General features: G+C 41.0%; 1 long non-coding RNA gene across 1 annotated transcript; it reads left to right on the top strand.

Annotated features, from left to right (window-relative positions):
• The first annotated feature begins 3,251 nt into the window (after nt 1-3,251).
• Nucleotides 3,252-4,353, top strand: LOC121654849. Its single transcript, XR_006013024.1, has 3 exons — nt 3,252-3,367; nt 3,481-3,666; nt 4,105-4,353. It is a non-coding gene; the product is annotated as an uncharacterized LOC121654849 (long non-coding RNA).
• Nucleotides 4,354-7,669: the final 3,316 nt, after the last annotated feature.

Raw genomic sequence — 7,669 nt, 5'->3', positions numbered from 1 at the left:
GAAGATGCTGCAGCACAGCGGCCCATTCAGCGGTTTAGCTCGGCATGGTTAACCAATAAGTGCAAGTGCTCAGCCTTATATCCAGAGGTGGTTTTTGGAAAATAGACGTATGAGTGCTGCCAGCATTGCTGCAGAGGTTGAAGGTATGGGGGGTCAGCAGTTCTGTTGTCCCATAAGGAAGCCTCTTCTAAAGATGATTCACAAGAAAGCCTGCAAACAGTTTGCTGAAGACATGCAGACTGAGGACAAGGATTACTGGAACCACGTCCTATGGTCAGATGAGACCAACACAAACTTATTTGGTTGAGATGGTGTCAAGCCTGTGTGGCAGCAACCAGGTGAGCCAAACAAAGGCAAGTGTGTCTTCCCTACTGTTAAACATGGTGGTGGGAGTGTCATGGTTTGGGGCTGCATGAGTGCTGCCGGCACTGGGGAGCTACAGTTCAGTTAAGGAACCATGAACGCCAGCATGTACTATGATATACAGAAGCAGAGCAAGATCCTCTGCCTTTGGAAACTGGGCTGCAGAGCAGTATTCCAACACAATGACCCCACCTCCAAGACGTCCACGGTCTTGCTAAAGAAGCTGCAGGTAAAGGTGATGGACCGGCCAAGCATGTCTCCAGACCTAAACCCTAGTGAGCATCTTTGGGGCCTCCTCAAATGGAAGGTGAAGGAGCGCAAGTTCTCGAACATCCACCACCACATCGTGGAGGAGTGGAAGAGGATTCCAGTGGCAGCCTGTGAAGCTCTGGTCAACGCCAAGCCCAAGGGGCTTAAGGCAATGCTGGAGAATAATGGTGGCCACACAAAATACAGACACTTTGGACCCAATTTGGACATCGTCACTTAGCGGTGTACTTACTTTTCTTATAGTTTAGACATTAATGGTGGTGTTGAGTTATTTTGAGAGGACAATAGATTTATTAAACAAACTGTAAACGGACTAGTTCACGTTGCATCTGTGTAGTCCCATGAAAAGATATATTTCTGTAATATTACTGTACCTGGAATGATACCCAAAGCGCTTTACATCATACATCACATTCACCCATTCACACACACTGATGGCAGAAGCTGCCAATGAAGCCGCTCGATCACAGCCCATCAGGATCAATTCAGGTTCGGTGTCTTGCTCAGGGACACCTCGACATGAACGGGACAGGCCGAGGATCAAACCGGCAACCCTCAGGCTACAAGACGACCACTCTACCCACTGAGCCACGCCGCCCCACTTTAGTGAGATACTGTATATTCTGCTCAACACGAGTAAATAAGGTGTAATCAAACGTGAACAATGACGCTCATCAGGAGCAGAATGATGATTTTCTGAATGTAAGTTTTGAGTCTTGAGACGGCCTTGAGGGCACAATCGTTGGAACAAACAGCAGCTCGGTCTAGACCAGGGGTCCTCCAGATCTACCATCCTGCAGGTTTTAGTGTTTCCCTGATGCAACACACCCGATTCAAATTAAACTTCAACGTCTGCACCAGCCTCGTAATGAGGCATTGATCTGAGTCTGCAGAGAAACCTGCAGGATGGTAGATCTGGAGGACCGGAGTCGGTGACCCCTGGCAGTAGATGGCCAGCTGTTTACTCTTGTTCTGGATAGGCTGGCGGAACAGGTACAGAGTTGAGGTGGGCTTGCGTCTGCCTCCCTTGAAACAGCTTCAGGGATGTCTAAGATGTGTCAGATCTAATCAGATCCAGATCTTGTTGTGGATTAGGGCTTTTGGGTTATTTTCCAACCACTCTAAAGATTTGATATCTCCCAACGCAACGGGATAAGAGGACAGGTTTTGGCCGGACTCCTCTTTAAACCCTGTTTCCAGGATTCTAACAAGGTCTCGCAGCCTCTGCTCAGATGACCAGAGAAGCTGCGGGAATGAGATCATCGGGGTTATTGTGAGGAATTTTACATCAGCTGAGATCCAGTTAATTTCTGATTTGATTGTATTTAGAACATTTGAACTGTTTCCTGACAGAGCTGACAAGGCTTTAATAAAAATTACCTGCAGTTAAAGTGAAGTTGTCATTATTTCCCTCATCATTGAAGTTCAGTAGCATCCTGTGTTCTTATCTGTTAGCTTAGTCCAAACCTCTAACAGGCCCTCAGGTCTTATTTTCCTGTTTAACCTTTTTAACGTACCAATCAGAGGGTAGCTACTGTTAACTAGCGACCATTCTGGGTGAATACCCCCGTTACCTGGTTTAACCTCAGTTAGTCCTTACTGCGGTTAAACCCCCAGAGTCGATCTCAGAGACGGCTTAGCGTAAACCAGGACGAGGCTTGAAAACGCTGCACACCAGCGTGAATCTAAACAATGGCAGAGGTGAGAAGAAGTTAACAAAAAGATGTTAAAACTGTGTCAAACCAGCCAGTTATAGAAAGCAACAACACCATAAAACTGCTGCGAAGCAAAAGAAAAAAATGTTTATCACAAGCACAATGAAAACAAAAATCTAAAACTGCAACAGCTTCAGGTCCCTAACATCTGGTCTATGTTTCTCATTTTATATTACGACATGGCTTTTGTTAAATGTTACGTGTCTTCACTGACCTTGTGGAAGAACCTGGAAGAGTCTTTAAAACAGAAAGGCAGCGATCAGAAGAGAGTGGTTTGATACTGGTGGTGGACCACCGCCACAGGACAGAGCTGATGATGACCATCTGGATGGTCCAGGAGAAGATGTTGGTACTAACAGTAGGTTAATTATTCCAGAAAGTAGGACACTAACTTCCACTTTGACTTAATTTATTTCGGTTTTGAGACTGGAAGCCATGAAGCAGAGAAGATGAACAGTGGGGGATAAGAACAGACAAAATAAAACTTTTAACTATCTGTGTTTTATTCAAGGATTATTCACCTTCCATATGTGAAACGCTGTTGTTTAACTGAAGTGCTGCATTGTGAAATGCTCCCTCGTTGCTCATTGGCTGCCTGGTCTGCAGGACCCTGACCTTCCATCACCGGATCTGGACAATGATCCCGAACCCAGTCCTAAAACCAGCGCTGCGTAAACATTGAAATCGATTTTTCCATGATCCAAACATGCTCAGCCATTCCTCCTGAGCAGATGTGAACTTTTTGGTACCTCTGCTGCTCATGTACAGAGTGAATAAATATTTACTCTGGCCACTGTCACCAAGTAGAAGCTAACAATGTGAATTCTACTGGGTCAGAAGAGGAAAACTGATCAAGAAAACTTTAGATGAAAAAAAAAAAAAAAGCCCTTCCAGAGGTGATCACACTGATATCATGCTGGACATTACTGGAGGGCAAAGCTCAAAAGCTCTGTGTGGGATCCAAGGTCTTGTTGGCCACCGAGTAAAGGGAACCAGTTCCTGCCTCAGGCCCTTACGCTGTAAGTTGCGACTGTAGTCTGAAGCGAAACCTTAAAGTTTATAACTGCAGATATTATGTGTATCCACTGAAAGTAAGATGTAATTTCTAATATTACTTTTCTTTCCTTTTTAGGGTACAAGAAACCTGACCGCTCAGCAATATCAAGCCAACTATATGTGTTACAAACTCCACATGGACCAAAATAAGAAATTGGCCATGTAGTGTGTTACACACGTTGTGGTGATTGAGCAACAAAGTGGTGCCACACTCTACTGTGCCCATCAAAACTAATTTAACAATTTATAAGGACATGTACAGGTAACCCTTATGGGTGTTTTTCCCATCAATACTACCATAATACTGAAGTAATTTCAGTAAGAAGTGCAGAAGTGAACAGGACTTGCATGGCTATCTGGCTGCCGTCTCAACACAGTGCTCTAGGATGCTTTCACTGCAGCAGTTGTCCTGCCAGGATAAGAGGTTACAGAGCACCATGCCGTTGGGACTGTCCCACAGTTTTCTGTATTAGAATAATTACTTCGACCACTGGTTTATTTGCTTACACATTATGCAAATTGACACACGGATCATTAATGTTTAAACATGCTCCATATTTGAAAGCTAGTTTCCTTTAAAGTTTTGTAAAAATGAGGGACATTACATTTTTTATTTACTTATCTGATTTTCTTGAATAATAATTATGAATAGAGATTACTCAAGAAAATCCTATAAATATTGACATTCCTGTATTTTCAGCTAAATCCATCAAGAATTTATCTGGTTGGATGAAAATGGAGCCATCCTTTTCTCCAACCCCACCAGATGCATTGATGAGCAAGAGATTGGGGGACAGGTTTGAGGTCGCTGGTGATGAAGAAGGCCCTTCCACCTACACTCCCCTCAGCCATGGACCTCCTACTACTATTCACATGCCCCGATTTTCATTTTCAAGGACAACAACCTCAACCAGCTTGCAAAGGCCCCCGACCTCCAACAAAAGCCTTCACCAAGTGAGAAACCAACAAAATATCTGACTCACACTAGCTGATTAATTTGGATTAATTAAATCAAATTCATAGTCATGATAATCCCATTTTTTTTGGGGGGGGGGGGGGTTGGAGAGGACATGGAACTTTACAGGGGTATGAATTTAGTCATGCCCCTATCTTTGTACCTCTGTTTTTGTCTTTCTTTCTGTTCAAAAGGAGCATTTATATAGGAAGGGTGGAGGCAGGTACAATCCATCTTGATGGCGGTACCGATAGTGGACTTTTCCAAACGTGAGGCAACTGTTCCTATCATAACCGAAAAGGTGAAGCAAGGTGTTAAGGACAGAAGAAGCCATTGTTCTTTGTGACATTCAGGCCAACAGAATTCTGGAGGAGACTAGAACAGCAGGTTTCATATTTAATAGTATATTTAAAGTAAATCCCCAATTTATTTGTTCAGGTACTGTTCAAAATGCTCTGTTATTCAGAAACGCTTTTCCTTAAAAGATAGTATTTAACATTCATGTCTGTCAACCGTTTTGCAGTACCCTGTGCTGGAATAAAACTATTAATAGCAGAAAACCTGCTTCATGATCCGTAAACATATACATTTTCTGTCTGGGTGTTCTGGTGCCAATATTCCAGGAAAATTATTGCCCTAAACGAGAACATGGATGACGAACTACAAAGAAAGCAGAGGAGAAGGAACGGATAATAAGCCTGCACTTTCCCAAAATAGACATATACCTATTATATTTCCACCAAAATAACATAAAAAAATCTGAAAAATGCACAACAGACCATAAAAACAATTATCTGATTGATGAAGTAATCCTTCTTTAAAACATTTTTGCTGCTACACTTTTTGTATTTTTAGCCAATATCACACAATTACACATTCTAAATTATATTATTGTTGCAAGTAATTAACAGGAGGAATAGTCTTTTTGAAAAATGTGCTAACTTTTTTAAACAATGATTACTTTTCACCTGTAATATGGATGTTGCATTTATAGAAATTATACTATTTTAGGTCTCTGTAGAAGTTTACCTAGATCATAAATGAGTCAAGGGCTTGTTTTGATAGATATTTTTTTATTTTACTTCCTCGCCCTCCCTGCAGTTGCCTTATTGTCAGAGACACAGCTGAAAAAGTTGAAGAGCTTTTGGTAGGAGCTGAGGAGCTGCCAGCAAACATTGAGAGAGCTGGTAGAATACACTGTGGCCAACAAAGTAATCCACCACAGCCTGGACTGCAGCCCATTGACCGACATGCTGCGATTAATCGCGATTAATCACAAAATGTCTCTTTCCTTTGAAAGAAGGCCTACAGCTATATAAAGAAATTGCAGTAAGTTTTGGTTTACAAACACGACATCAGGGGTCTCCAACCTGCGACTCTGGAGCTACAAGTGTCTCTTTGGACCTTCCACAATGTCTCTAAATACGTGGCTAAAATATTTTTTAAATCTATCTTTCTTGTCATTCGGTTGGAAACCAGGGACTTTTTTTTACTTTACATAATTTTCCACAAATGTCTACATCCTTTAAAAGAAAGTCTGTCTATCCTCTTTTTATCAAGGTTTTATGTTTTTCTTTATTTTAAAACCTAAAAATGTAAATAAAAATGTGGTTTTTCAAAAATAACAAATATCCTGTGTTGGCTCTTCATTAATAAAATATATATTAAGTTGCCTTTTTGAAAAGTCTCTTAACATTTGCGGCTTTAAAGGAGTTTTATTTAGCTGGCTGAGGGAAAAATGGCTCTTTGGATTGGAAAGGCTGCAGACCCCTGCACTAAACACATAAACAGGTTTAGCAGCAGTTTTCTATTTAAACAGCAACACAGAAGGAACAATGTGATGAATATCAGCATCAGGTGAACAAACAGAAAGCAGGATTGAAACATCACCAATTCAGAGAGTTTTAAGTTGTTAAACTTCAACAACATGCATCTGTTTTGTTTGTTCAGTGCGCTTCTTTGTTTTATTGCCTAAATAACAACTCTGCAATAAAGACCCCAAACACAAGCCCAGAGAGCTCTCATACACACAAAGGTTTGTTTTTACTTTCACACATATAAGGCTTTTCTTAAATCAGTTAACAGCTGCTGAAAGAGGAAAACACAAACAATGAAGCAGCTCTGTTTGAGTCCACCAATCAACTGTAACTGCAGCTTGTACCTGGCAGAGCTTCCCAGTAATCTCTCCTATCCTACTTGGAACATGCTTTTCATTGGGTGCTGCTTGTGGAGAGAGAGAGAGATCTTTAGTGTGTTGGTTGTTTCACTTGTCATTCCCCACCTCTTGTGATCACTAATTTCATTTTCAGTACCAGCAGGACCTGTGATTCACTGATCTGGTAAAACCTGATGTTAACTACATATGGTTTAACCCGGTGAATTTAAACATGATGGATATCAACCAGGGGTGTCACAGTTCAGTACATATCTTGGTTTTAAGGTCATGGTTTGGTTGTTTTTGCAAATGCAAAACATAAAACTGCTTAACTTTGGGATAAACAAGAGCATGTTTAAAGACAATGAGTACAAATTTTTAGATGAAGTCTATATTCAAAGTAAAAACCATTTTTACATGTTTTATTTGCTTTACAGTGTTTATTATTGTAAAATACAAAAGTTGTCCAAAAATATAAATATAGAAACAATTTAAACGCTGTAGGAAAGAAGAGACCTTCATGTCCATAGTGATTTTATATTATATTCATCCAGAGTGAGTTTTCAGCAAGAGTGCGCTTCCATCAACATGTTGAGGGGGCAGGGATAAAGGAAGAATGGATCTCAAACACAGCTAGACACAAGTCCGGCAGACTGCTTTCATCTTATCCACTTGTTTTTCACGGGGAAGCCAAGGTGCTCCCAAACAGGAGATTTTAATAATGGAAGAAGGTCCACGACATCTGCCAACCAGAGGCTGTGCAAGGCAGCCTGTGTAGGAACTCATTACACCTCTATTCCCAACCAAATGTTAAGTACCCCAAATCCAAATATGGATACACGTAGTAGTGTTTTTTTTGTCATCTTCAAACCAGAAGGTTGGCAGTTCAATCACCAACGTGTCAATGTTCTTGGGCAAAACACCAAATGCCACATGACCATTTTCATATAATTTCACCTTTATATAAAAGAATAAAAACCTCACTGAGATTAAAAATCTCTTTTACAAGCGTGACCTGAACAAGAGGCCAGCACAACCAAAGAATTGACCCAAATATGACCATAGCTATTATCATAGGACTGTAGTGAAAAACCACTACGTAGTGGAAATATGGGGCTATATAGATTACATATACAGGTCATCACACATACAGTG

The sequence above is a fragment of the Melanotaenia boesemani genome, chromosome 15, assembly GCF_017639745.1.
Source record: "Melanotaenia boesemani isolate fMelBoe1 chromosome 15, fMelBoe1.pri, whole genome shotgun sequence".
In the NCBI taxonomy this organism is placed as follows: domain Eukaryota; kingdom Metazoa; phylum Chordata; class Actinopteri; order Atheriniformes; family Melanotaeniidae; genus Melanotaenia; species Melanotaenia boesemani.
Note: the sequence above shows the minus strand (reverse complement) of the source record. Positions and strands in the feature narration are given on the sequence as shown.